Source organism: Pleurodeles waltl, chromosome 4_2, assembly GCF_031143425.1.
Source record: "Pleurodeles waltl isolate 20211129_DDA chromosome 4_2, aPleWal1.hap1.20221129, whole genome shotgun sequence".
NCBI lineage: Eukaryota > Metazoa > Chordata > Amphibia > Caudata > Salamandridae > Pleurodeles > Pleurodeles waltl.
In genome coordinates this window covers 561,609,032-561,622,917 of record NC_090443.1, presented here as the reverse complement: position 1 = coordinate 561,622,917, position 13,886 = coordinate 561,609,032, and the positions used below count along the sequence as shown (strand labels likewise).

The 13,886-nt window shown below is 45.7% G+C and overlaps 1 protein-coding gene across 2 annotated transcripts in view; it reads right to left on the bottom strand.

Annotated features, from left to right (window-relative positions):
• The window catches only part of KCNT2 (potassium sodium-activated channel subfamily T member 2), a 2,196,588-nt gene that overhangs the window by 992,038 nt on the left and 1,190,664 nt on the right, over window positions 1–13,886 (bottom strand). The gene's annotated exons all lie outside the window — the stretch shown is intronic.

Below are 13,886 nucleotides of genomic sequence, written 5' to 3'. Positions count from 1 at the left end.
TGGTAGTTGCCTCCCCTGTGGTACTCCCCTCGCCCTCCAACCCACTGGTCCCCTTGGCATCGGTAGACTCTTCCTCTTTGGAACCGTGGGCTGCTGCATCCTTACTCACACCACTGCTCCCTCGCCAGATGATGCTGATGTACACAGACAACACAAGAGTAAAGGGGTGGGGAGACAAAACAGGAGAGAGAATATTAACATCTGAATGGATGTACATATCTGGTTCACCCATACTCTAACCCAGGCAATACACCAACGTGCAGCACCTGCAGCTATACTCATGGCTATGCCCCTGACTACTGGCCACAACCCTAGTACACAACCATATCCCACATTACAGAAGGACCTGAAGAACTGCAGACCTGCACCTTATCATCGAACTGCCCATAGGGGCCATAATGCTAAATGACATCAGTCAGAGTCCCTGCCACTAGACACCATACATACAACAGCACCCTCAGACATCCATCAAAGAGGCATTATATGGTCGTGGTACTCACCCCCTTGTGTCTGCTGGGCAGCCTTCAAGCGCCCATCCAAGTCTGGATATGCCACCGCCAGAATGCGGCTCATTAGGGGGGGTCAGGGTCAGATGGGCACCCCTTCCTCGTTGGGAGGACTTCCCCAGCTGGGCCTCGCAGGTCTTCCTCGCCCAACGCCTCAGGTCCTCCCACCACTTCCTGCAGTGGGTGCTCCGCTGGTTGTAGACCCCCAGGGTCCGCACCTCCCTGGCAATGGCCTGCCAGAGTCCCTTCTTCTGATGGGCGCTGACCTGTAGGGGACACACAGAAATTAAACACAGGGGTCAGAAAAAGCACATTTGATACCGCTGGACATATGTCCCCTATGGGACAGACACTTAAAATAGCATTCCAGCACCTCACTCAGGCTGAATGTCATGCGTTAAACAGCTGTGCAGTTACAAATCGTGCACACATGCATACAGCCATCCACCACCATCACACACAGCCGTGCACCCTATTCGCCTACTCACCTGCACCTCTGCTCGACCATATAACTTGGCAAACAGGGGTAGGACCCCGTCCACCACCTTCTCCAGCTCCTCCGTGGTGAAGGCCAGGCCATTTTCCCCTGTGACTCATGCCATTTCCAGGACCAGAGTCAGGACACAGCAGCACACTCAGTGGAGTACTTGCATGCACGGAATTTGTGAGTCAAGTGAACCTGGGGTAATGAAATTGAGTACGGTCAGTGGCAGTGTGCACCGTCACTGCCGGTGGCGATCATGATAGGCCCATAATCCCCACTGACAACCATGTTAACCAATGAATGGGTGCACGGCGGTGAACACCACCTTACGTGATTATGACAACCGCCAGTGGTATGATGTCACTTCCACTGCTACATATCTGGATGACAGGGGGCTGACATTTTGCGAACTACTACACAGTTATTATTAGGTCATGGGCCCCATGCAGGCCCTATGGACCTCAGCCCTCAAGCGCATGCCTAAAATACAATTTAGTCACCACAACAGTATAGATGTATCAGTTAGGACATGTCACTCCAGTTTAACATCCTACATTGCTGATGTGTCACCTAAATGTTTAACAGCAGTGTTGAATACACAACATGTTGTGCAAATGAATTTGTGTCCCTCACATGTCTTCTCCACTCCTCCTAGGTACAGACCCATGTGGCGAGGGAGGGCCCCATCTGGGTACAGACCACTTGTTGATTTGGAGACCATGGTGGAACGTCACATCATTATCAATTACAGACTCACTCGTGCTACTATTCATGAACTTTGTGCATTACTGGATCCAGTACTGAGACCGGCTAATCGGAATCAACATGCAGTCCCTACTGACGTGCAGGTGCTCTCTGTACTCCATTTCCTGGCCACTGGTTCCTTTCAGGTGACAGTGGGCATGGGTGCAGGGTTTTCACAGCCAATGTTTTGCACTATCCTGTCCAGGTTCCTGGATGCATTTGTACAACACCTGCAGTCATATGTGAGGTTCCCCCAAAGTGCTGAACTACCTGCCATCAAGTCTGCCTTTTATACCTTTGCCAACATTCCCCATGTGATAGGTGCCATCAATGGCACCCACATAGCTCTCATCCCCCCAAGAGTGAATGAACAGGTGTACAGAAACAGGAAGAACTTCCACTCCATGAACATTCAGTTGGTGTGTACTGCAGACCAACACATCTCACATGTGAATGCAATGTTCCCTGGATCAGTCCATGATTAATTTGTGGTGAGGAACAGCAGTGTGCCACACCTGATGGAACAACTACAAGGGGACACAGGATGGATCTTAGGTGAGTGTGTCTTTTTCTGTACATAGCTGACAGCCAGGCTGTCTGCAACTGAGGGTAGTTAGTTACAGTCATGTTTTGCCCACTTTTGCAGGTGATTCTGGCTACCCCAACATGCATTGGCTCCTGACACCAGTGAATCCTAGAACAGATGCTGAGAGGAATTACAATGAGGCCCATGGACGTACTAGGAGGGTGATTGAGTGCACTATAGGTCTCCTGAAGGCTAGATTCCGTTGCCTCTATATCTCTGGGGGTTCCCTGTGCTATGGCCCTGAGAAGGTGTGTAGAATAGTGGTGGCATGCTGCATGCTGCACAACGTGGCTGTGAGGAAATCTATCCCCCTCTTGGAGGAGGAGGGTGCTGTATATCCAGACCAGATTCCTCTGAGAGGGGATGAGAATGATGGTGATGATGAAGAGGGGGAAGATGTACATTCCAGGAACCAACTGATCCAACTATACTTCCAGTGACTATGAGGTACGCTGATGATGTTGTCTGTACTGCATACTGTCAGTCTGACTTATTCTCTATGGGGTGTGGGGTCTGTAGCCATTTACACTGTAAAATGAATTTCAAGTGCTATGTGACATGATAAACAACTTTTTAGACATTTCTGTTTACTCCGCACCATGTTGTGCGTGGGGTGCAATTCCTGCAATAAAGCTCTGATTATTGAATTGAACTGGCAAATACATTCACACTACGATTTGATTCAATGTAATGACAGGGGACATTGAAATTGGTGTACATGGTTTTTAATAGGTGTCAGGGATGCATTGGTGATCTTTACAGTGATGGGAGTGGGCTGATGGTGGATGTCCATACTTGCTACAAGGTCTCAGCGATTGTTGGCAGTGGTTATATGTCCATCTGTACTTTACTAGTTGTTGAGTTTACAATCATCAAGCTTTATTCGGTCAATTAACCATCAAAGCATCACATACATTAAAGGAAAAATTTCAACTCATTTTATAATCTGTACAATGATTAAATAATTTTATTAAAAAAACACATAAATAAATACATACATGTGATATCAAAGTATTCATCTAAAATCCTGCCTGGGCGCGCTTCGTGGGTCCTTGATTAAAATGGTGATCACGTATATGCCATGCTGCCACTAAAAACTTGCTGACTGCTAAAATTAATTAATTTGATCTATGGCTTTTCTAAAACCCTTATTGCTATACTGCAATTTTCCAGCCCCATTTCCCTACAGGTTTTTCGAATCCATATTGACTGTGGAAAAAAATATGTTGGGCAAAAAAACATAAAATGTTCAACTGTTTCCGGGGCACCGCCACAAGCCGGACATATATCTGAAGTAGTGATTGGCCCCCAGTTGCAAGTTAAAGACAACATTGGTAAGGACCCAAAACGGAATCTAGCACATAAACCTTTGCCCTGTAGATCTAGTATAATATCTTAATAGGATTCATACTGCGGAAACCACTTAAAATCAATAAAAAGATTAGATAATCGACCATGAGTTTTACAACAAATATAATTGTTCCATACATTGGACCAGTAAGCTGATTTCAAAGCAGTTTTATGGGATTTCACTAATTTTTGGGGATTCTCCCAATAATCTCCAAACCCCAAGATACAAAACCAATTGGACACATATTTAATCCAAGGAATAATAGCTGCATTTGGTCTCTTTAGCAGGTCAAGCAATGATGCTTTGTATAAATCCAATTCAGGGTGGTCCAAATCCTTATCCAATATAATATAGGTCATAGGGAAATTAAATCAGCTACTTGGTTTAGCCCCAAATCAAGAAACATTGGGATCAGTGGTGTACTTCGGGGGCACACTATCAAAGCCCTCGCAAAATTGTTTTCTCCCACAGTTATATTTGTACATACATAGCTTTATTGGTTACTTTCAACCCTAAAAGCAAAACAACCACCGGTAGAAAGATAAAACATAAGTAAAAATTATGTTAAAAAGGAAATAAGAGGAATAAAAAAGAACATCCTTTACGGCCTTAAAACACATAAAAACCAAACACCTAATCTCCTACTGACTGTCATTTAAATCAATCATGGGGTATTGTTCCAGTCTAGGTGTGTGGTTAAAATTTGATGACTAAAACATTCCATTGTCAGTTTTTCATGTTGTCCTTATTTGGAAGTAAGTTCCGCGTCAGCAACTTTCCCCAAGTGATTAGTACGTACATGCCAGGCAGCTGTAATGTACCTACTAACCGCACAGGGCAAGGGGGGGGGACTTTCCCTCATCAGAATTCTTAAGGCAACAATACAATGTCTTACCCCCATATTCCTACACACTGGCCGTAACCACTTTCGACGCGCAATCAAATAGGCAGGACATAAAAACATAAAATGTACAATGGATTCTGGATTAAGGGTACAGCTCGGACATAAATCAGATCTTGTAGTTGCACTCCACTTACTGCCATATGATTTGAGAGGCAGACAACCATATCTGAACTGGATATATAAACTCTTACTTAATGGGTCAAGAATTATATCCATAAAAGATTCAAAAGACGGATACCATTTAAAATAAAAAAATTGTGAGGTCAATCTGCCGTGAGTAAGGCACAGCAGATAGTTTTCCCTGACGTAAGTCCAGTATACCGTTTTCAAATGATTCTTCTGCTCCTTCCTTATACTTTCTGGATGACTCCATAGCTCACTAAGACCCAATTTGTGAAACCATTTAGAGATGTGATTAAACCAGGGAATGGTGAGTACATTAGGTCTATCCAAGATGTCTTGGATAGACTCCTTGTATGTAGATAACTCAGGGGAGGACCAAACACGGACCCAAAAAAGCAGAGGTCGTAGGGCAACTACATCTGTGATGCGTGGAAGGTCAAGGTCCCAGAACAATGGCAGCAGTGGGGTACTGCGAGGGCAGGCCAAAGTAGACCTCACGAAATTGTTTTCCCCCACTGCAAGCCTGCCAGTGTTTGAGGACCCCCAAATTTCTGCCCCATAGACCGCAGCACTTTGCTCTATAAATTTTAATAATTGGAGTAATCACTCTCTCAGAAGTAGACTTATGAAAACGAAGAATGGCTCCAGATGACTGTACCAGGCGAGCCAAACTTTTGTCGATTTGGGCCCCCCAATGCAGATTGTTGCTGATTCTCACCCCCAAGTAATCTATAGAGTTTACCAAACCTAGGGGCGTTCCATTGTAAAATATTGAATATCTCTTGGTGGGGCCACAACCCAAAGTCATGAGTTTGGTTTTGCTATGGTTAAGTTCCAGACCGTAGTCACCGCAAAACGAACTGAACTTGTCCATGAGTACCTGGAGGCCCATAGGGGTTCTGGAGATCAAGAGAGAATCATCGGCAAATAACAAAATTGGAATTTTATGGTGATTCAAAGATGGGGCGTCATTTTGACAATTGGACACGACTTGCACCACCTCATTGATGAACAGTGTAAATAGCGTTGGGGCAAGAACGCAACCCTGGCGCACTCCTCTCTTGATGTCTATTTTGTCTGTGAGTTCCCCCTGATTGCCCCATCTTACTTGTGCAAATGTTTTTTCATGTAATCTTTGGATTAAATGCACTAAGTTCCCTGGGATACCAATTTTGTACAATACTTCCCACAGTTTCTCTCTTGGGACAAGATCAAATGCAGATCTTAAGTCTACGAAAGCCACATAGAGTTTTTGCTTAGATAAGGTGACATACTTCCAGAACAGTAATGACAGCCTAAAAACTTGGTCCATAGTATTAGTTTTGGGCCGAAACCCAGCCTGTAAAGGAGATAAAATTTGCTGGTCTTGAATCCAGTCAGTAAGCCTCACTAAGACTTGTTTGGCAAACGTCTTCTGAAGGATATCAATAAGGCTAATAGGTCGATAATTTACAGGCAACCCTGTATCACCCTTTTTATAGATCGGTATTATTTCAGCACCGTGCCAAGACTCTGGAATAGGGCTGCCAGCTGCTATGGCATTAGACAACAAATTGATATACCATGCCCATATCTTAAGTTCTGATTTGAACAAATCCCCTGGAATCTTATCCGGGCCAGGGGCTTTTGCTGGCCTCAGAGAATCAATAGCAGCTGTGGTTTCAGCTAAGGTAAAAACAATTCTCTCAGTTGAGATCTTATTAGCAGCCCAACACTCGACATGTGCAGAGTCCTCCAGAGCTTGCTGTACAGGCAAAGCATAGATTTCAGAAAAGTAGGACACCCATCTTTCGGGCTGTATATGCAACCCAATATCGTCCTTACCCCTTTTCGAGCTGGAGGTCAACAACCGCCAAAAAGAGCTATCATCTTTACTTTGGACTGCTGCAAGCAGTTTCTGCCATGTCTCATTCTCCCAGTCTCTTTTGGCTCGCTTCAGGGCATTAGCATACCTACAACGAGCCTCTTTAATAGCCGCATGCGTAGAATTTTTAACAGCCTCTTTTAAGGTGGATCTTGCTTGCGCACAGTCCTGATTATACCAGTCCCTGCGACGGGTGTCAGCGGGTCTCAATTTAATGGAAGTTTCCTTATAGAAGATACCCTGAAGGGAATCGACCATCTTAGTGTGGATCGCCATAATAGGAATATCCGAGGATTCTTGATCTTCATAATCTACAAAGAGTTTTAAAAAAGATGAATAAATTTCCCCAATTAAGTACGGGTTACATTCAACCTTTGGCCAGCAGACCCTAGAGCGTCTATGGTTCAAATGAGGGAATGGAACATTAGTAATCCTTAAGTGCTGGACTCTTAAAAATGCCTGATTAGTCAATACAAGACACAAAGGATTATGATCACTATCCAAGCGAGGTAAAATTTCCATATCAAGTGAACTTGACCATAGCCTAATGTCCAAAAGAATGTAATCAATAGTACTAAAGGAAAGCCCTCGCTTGAAAGTAATGGCTCGCTCTGAGTCAGATTTAGTGCGGCCATTGCATTCTCTCAGGCCATAGTTCAGGCAAAGGGAAGACATCTGGAATGCAACACAGGATACAGGCGAAAGTACCATTTCTTTAGATTGGGGAATACCCCAATGTTCGTCCTCCTCAGTAGTCAGATTGCTAATGGAGTTGTCCAACACAAAAGAACAATTAAAATCACCTGCTATAATCAGAAAAACTGAAGGGTCCAAAACGTCTATGTAGTCCGTCAACTGGGAAAGAACAATTGAATCAGACCCACGGGGAACAAATCTAGCATAAATATTCAAAACTATAATTTTGAAGCCAGGACGGAATGTAAGTTGCACACCCAGCAGATCAAAGGAGTTAAACTTTATCACAGAGTGATCACATTCTAACTTATTGTTCAGTAAAATCATTAAACCTCCTATCTGTCTTCCGAATCCACCAGAGGCAGGTTGGGCAGCAGAGAAATAGGTTGTAAAGCCTTGTAAGGATAACTGTTCTTTAGTCCATGTCTCCTGGAAGAGACAGATATCTTGTTTGTTTACAAGGCTTACCCATTCCGGGTCATCCAGTTTTTGCTTGATTCCAGCTACATTCCAGGACATGATGTTAATTTTAGGAGGTGGAGATATTGACTTTGTTCTCATAGGTAGGGCAGGAGTCGAAATCCCTATAAATTGACACACATCATTTACTGTTTTTGGAAGCACTGTACAGGGGGCAGACAGTCAGTCCAATTCAGAGAGTGAGGGGGAAGGGTTCTCATATTTAGAAGTAACAGAATTAACTGGGGAGGGAATAGCCCCAGCTGCTATAGTTCCGGATATACAACATTCTCTGGATAGCGGGGCCCCAGGCGGCTGACTGCTAAGTCTAAGATTCGATACCCTACCAATACATAGTGTGCGTGTCCGTGCATCAAAGGCCAGGAGATCTTTAGCTAGACTATAATCATTAAAGAGAATCGAGATGTAATCAAATTCTGACCCCAACTGGTTATGTCTGTGGGCCTCACATATATCAGACCGGATAACAGAGCGGCAATTCCTCTGTGAACGAATCCAGTGAATCACTTTGTTAATTAGTGAATCACTCGACTCTCTGTTACCCTGAGGTAGCTTTGGTACCCTAGTTAAATAGATAGTCGCGACTTCCCTCCTCCTTCTGGACCTTTGATTAGGGACGTGCGTCTGCAATAATGTCATATGAACAGGATTAGTGGCTGGACGGGGACTAACACAGCAGCTTACTACCGAGGATGTTCCTCCTGGATTTAACTGAGAAGTTTTTGGACGTGAAATAACTATATCTCCCCGTCCAGAAATTAATCCACTCTTATTAACACCTGATTGAGACTTTCGCTCATATGCGGAAGACATGGATTGAGAAACAAACCTACCATTCCTGCCACATGTTGGGGAATTATCATTAATACACCTAACAGTGTTATGTGTAGAGGAAGATGTCATTTTGTCACCTATTCTGAGGGGACTGGGTTTTGTGGAATCCATCAGAAGATCAGACGAGGGGACAGACTTATAGGGCACACTACAGTTACAACCAGACTTTTGACCCTGAAGTCCAGCAATTTTGTTCATCAAAGTTACCAATAGACTTTTAACATCATCTAATTTCAGAGAAATAATATCCAACTGGGAAACTTCATTGTTGCCCATCTTTGCATCCAGAGAGTTTTTAACAGAACCTTCTTCGCATAAGGTCTGTAAGTAACCAGGACTTACAGGATTTGAAGCCAAAACCGAGAACCTATTTGAACAAGGAATGGTAATAGGGGGAGGGGACGCGCACCTCACATGGGGTGCATCTTCTTCGGCTAGATGACCATTTATCCCCACCAAGGGTGATGAGGTTTCCGGAGGTAAGGGGGTTACACCCTGGGATTGAGGAAAAGGGTGTAAATCAGCTTTAACCTCTATTCTATGTGACTGGGTTTTTTCCTTGAAGAGATCTGGGATCTTTTTGGAAAGAGTGGTATCTGGTCTAGAAGGACCAACAATGGAAGGACTCCTCAATATAGCCTCAACCTCTTCAAACAGTGAATCAATTGCTTTGAATTGCTGTAGTTTAGTGGTTGAAGATCCCTCCATTTTCCCGGCAGAACGTTTCTTGGGTTTTTTAACCCTAGATTGGGATACTGCTACCTCATCGGCCTTCCTCTTCCCCATGTCGACTGACCGGTGGCCTAGTAAAGTAGATAATTTCAACCACAATTATAAGAAGAAAATAGCCCAGCCCCAAAAAGCCTACTATCAAGTACAAATGATGTTGTAAGGAAAGGAAGCCCCTATAAAATAAGAGGTAATAGAAAATTACACCACTAGCAACAGAGGCCACTATACCAGAACTAAATATAAAAAGAACATAATTTTAGGGGGGTGGCCCAGCCCAGTCTCCTCCTGGCGAGGACGGGCGCAGGACGGGCCCGCCCTTGGCCCGGGCTTCGCCCGGGCGCCGCCCGCGCGCGTCCCGCGCAGCGGGAGCGCGAAGAAAAGTTTAAAGGGCTCCTGCCCTATCAGCTGTCTCCCCTTGTGATGGCGTTCCCCGCGCAGCGGGAGCGCAAAGAAAAGTTTAAAGGGCTCCTGCCCTATCAGCTGTCTCCCCTTGTGATGGCGTTCCCCGCGCAGCGGGAGCGCGAAGAAAAGTTTAAAGGGCTCCTGCCCTATCAGCTGTCTCCCCTTGTGATGGCGTTCCCCGCGCAGCGGGAGCGCGAAGAAAAGTTTAAAGGGCTCCTGCCCTATCAGCTGTCTCCCCTTGTGATGGCGTTCCCAGTTGTTGAGTTGATATTGGTCGGTGAGGATGGTGGTTCAGTGGCAAACTTGGGAGACAGTTTGTGTCAGAGTCACTTCTTTGACGGTGCCTTGGTCTTGGCAGGTGTACCAGTGCCACATCTGGGTCTGAGGGCCCGTTGAGTATCTGTTGTTGGGCTGTACGGGTAGGGGTGCTGGTCTCCTGTGTGTCCTTAGACAGTGGCACCAGTCCAGTTGCTGCTGCTGATGTTGATGGCTGGTCTGTATCGTGGTCTGTGGTAGGGGCTTCCTGGTTTGTGGGGGTCTCAGGCTGGCTTGGGAAGTGATGCAGCAGCGCACCTGCAATGGTGGCCATGGTGGCATTGAGCTGTTTCCACTGCTCCATGGCCTCTTTGTGGTGTGCTATCTGCAGCCTTTGATTCTGCTCCAGGGTGACCACGATCTGGCCCACCCTGTCCTGGGTATGGTGGTATGCTCCCATGACCTCAGTGATCACCTCCTGGGCTGCAGCATGCATCCTTTGGCCTTCCCCCTGGGCCACTGATGCCCTCCCACAGGCCCTAGCTCCCTGTGCCTGTGTCCCCTGCACAGGTCTTGCGGTACCACTTGTACTGGGGCCATCGTCATCCTGCCTGTTGGTAGGTGGAGACTGTGGCCTCTGTACTTGTGTTCCACCAGTTTGTGGCCTGGATACACTGGTGTGGGGTAGTTTGCCATTTGCTGATGTTGGTGGCTAAGTGGTAAGTGGCTAAGTGGTAGGGGTGTGAGTGAGGCCTGGGTGGGGCTGCTGGATAGTGACAGGCCAGGACTGTGTGATGGACCAGGGTATTCCTCACTGTCCAGAGTTCCCTCTCCAGTGTCCTCAGTGATGTCTCTGTGTCCATGTGGGGTGCTTGCACTCCTTGGCCTTTCCATTAGGGTGGCATGGGTGGTTGTGCCTGTGGGGGGGGAATGGATATGTAAGGTACATATACAAGATCGGATGGGGTGCACAGGCCAGGCCGATTTTGTGCAGGTTTTCCACTGTTGGGCCATGCAGGGTCCCTTTGTGAGGTTGCCATTGCATTTAGCATGGGATGTGGAGGTGCATTGTGGGTGGGGTGGTGCCAATATGATACCTTGCAGGGGGTTGGCTGTGCACAGGGGTAGATATTTTGCCCTGTTAATGGGTTAGCGGGCATGCAAGGTGACTGAATGTGGTGATTGTGGGCAGGGTTGGGTGTGGTCCTGGTGGTAGTTGGGGGGGTGAGGTGGTGCATGCATTACAGGTGTGGTGGATATGGGTTAATTGTAGATGACTTACTCGAGTCCATTCATCCAGTGAGTCCAGTGAGGCCCTCAGGGTGCAGGATGGCCTGTACCTTTTCCTCCCAATCAGTGTAGTCGGGGGGTGTTGGTGGGGGTCTCCCCCTAGTCTTCTGGACCACATTGATGTGCCTTTATGCCATTGACCTCACCTTCCCACGCTGGTCGTTCCATCTCTTGCAGATGACGTCCATTGTGCGTGGATGGTTTCCCACTGCGTTGACCTTGTTCACTATTGTCTGCCATAACTCCATCTTCCTGGCGATGGGTGTGTGCTGGACCTGTGTACCGAATATTTGTGGCTCGCCCTTGAGTATCTCATCCACCATTGTTCTTAACTCCCTTTCTGTGAAGCTTGGGTGCTTAGGGGGTGTCATGGTGTGTGTTGTGGGTGGTGTGTGGATATTAGTGAGGGTGCTGTTGTGTGGTTGGGTGTGTGAGTTGTGTGTTGTTGCATTCAGCGTCTACTTGTAGTGTTGTCAGTCTGGCTTCTACTGTTGGCGATGCAAAGGATTGTGGGATGTGTCTGAGAGTGTTTTATAGTGTTGTGTATGTCTGTCAGGTGTGTGGGTTTCAAAATATCCAATGTGTGCATTTCTTGCTGTTGGGTCCCATTGCTGGCCATGGCGGTCTGTGCCACCAATGGTCGTTCGTCATCCACTGACCGCCGCAGTGATTTGTGCATCATTATTTTGGAGGGCAGGGGTTTTGTGTGCTTGGCGGTGGCGGGGTGGGATGTGCAGCCTTTCTGCTGACAAGGCCTTTGCGGTGGCTGGTGGTAACATACATTTTGGCACGTTCTGTTTTTGCCATCTTTATATGGCGGGTTTCTGTTCACTGCCAATGACGGTGTTTACCGTCATGGCCTAAATTTCTGATTTTTTTAGTTCGCAAATTTCACAAAGTAACACAGGCTGACAATAGCACAGGAACAAATGTCCATAGGCTGTATTTTGCAGCTCTAGTCGATAGAAAACGTGAGGTTTTGCCCTCATTCTGAATGAAGAGATAACATCGTCCAGGAGCAAAACTCACAACTCAGTAAGCGCATTTGTGTTATACATTCCAACAGACTCAATTCAGGTGGGAGTGGTCCAGCTTTTAGAGCCAAACATAGATTTATCCGAGCTGTCTCCCACTTAAAAGTGACTCTGTTTCAATAGGGAAAATAAATCCCTCCAATGTTTTCACTACCTCTCGCTTTCCTCTTTCCTCTTGGCATGTGTGTTTGTCTGGGCACGGAAGAAAAGCATGGCAACTTGCAACGATCCACATTGGTCCCAGTATGAAACTTGCGCATTGGCACATTTGTTGAACAGTACGTATAGCTTATTTGGTTTTAGATGTATTTTCAGTTCAACAAAATGTATGAAAAATATCATGTTTACAGATCGAGTAGAGAGATGATGCGGAGGACTTGTAGCATAAGATCAAAAGCACAGTAGGGGCTTTCTTGTCATATTAAAGGCTTTAAAAGAGAAGCCCTTCAAAGCACTCTGAAAGTGGAGCAGAATAATGAACTGTGAAGAAGCCCTCTAATGAGAACTTGAGCCCAAGGCGCTAGTAATCAAAATATGTGAGGACACCATGTCGAATAGCATTAAGTGCGTTTCAACTTAAGTCAACAGCCTATCAAGGGCTGAAGCATTTATTAACAGTGCTTTTCGCACAGATGGAGTGAAGTTAGTTAATTTTGCAACTCACATAATGGCAACATTTTCTCTAAGGGCACACCATTTCACAGTTACGACAAAATATCTACTATTGTGAACATGAATATCTGCCTTGTGTAAAAAATTAATAGGGAGGTCGGATTTGAGCAAAATGGTAGTGCCTTATGATTGCCAATTTTTTCAGTACTGTACCAAGTGTCCCCCTCCGTTTCCTCTGTGTACGGGGCCTGCTCTTGCCCATGCAGAAGCTGTGCCCCACTCTGTGTTCATGTCATTAGTGACATATTCATGATCTATCTCCTCCTGTGCTGTGGGGCTGAAACAATTTTTAGAATGTACATACTGTTTTAGGATTTCACCTGACTACAAGAGTGGGTTTTTGAAAAAAAGAGCAAATATAGTACTGAATGCACAGGAGCAAAATAATATGGGCATTGTGGAGGGTCTAGTGGTACATTTTAACTTCACTTTCACAAATATATGGATACATTGTGTGAATGGGTAATATCTGTTATAGATCTCACCAGCTAGGTTCAAAGGGCTTCTTCTGAAGCTAATCAGCAATAAAAAGGCACTGGACGTGCAATGCGACTTTGACTCGGGAGACGTCTTTGATGGCTTTTTACAGTTTACGATGAACAGGAGAGAGGATGTGGCTTAAAGGCCAGAGCTGCCGACCTGTGAGCGGAGGAGCCCTGTTCTAGTCTGGGCTCCAGCTCTTCATGCTATGACTCTGCACAAATCACTTTATTCCCCCACTACCCACTAAAAATGAGTGTTTCCTTGTGTTACTAAAACTGGTGCACATGTAAAGTGCTTGGTCGAGTTCACACTATATAAAAAAATAGAAAATAAGCCTTGGATGGTCTGACACTTCAACAAGAATTTTAACAGCATTCTACCTAAGTCAACCCTCCCTACTCCAGTGATTGGTTCATGTAAATATGCAAATTGAGTCAGATGACATT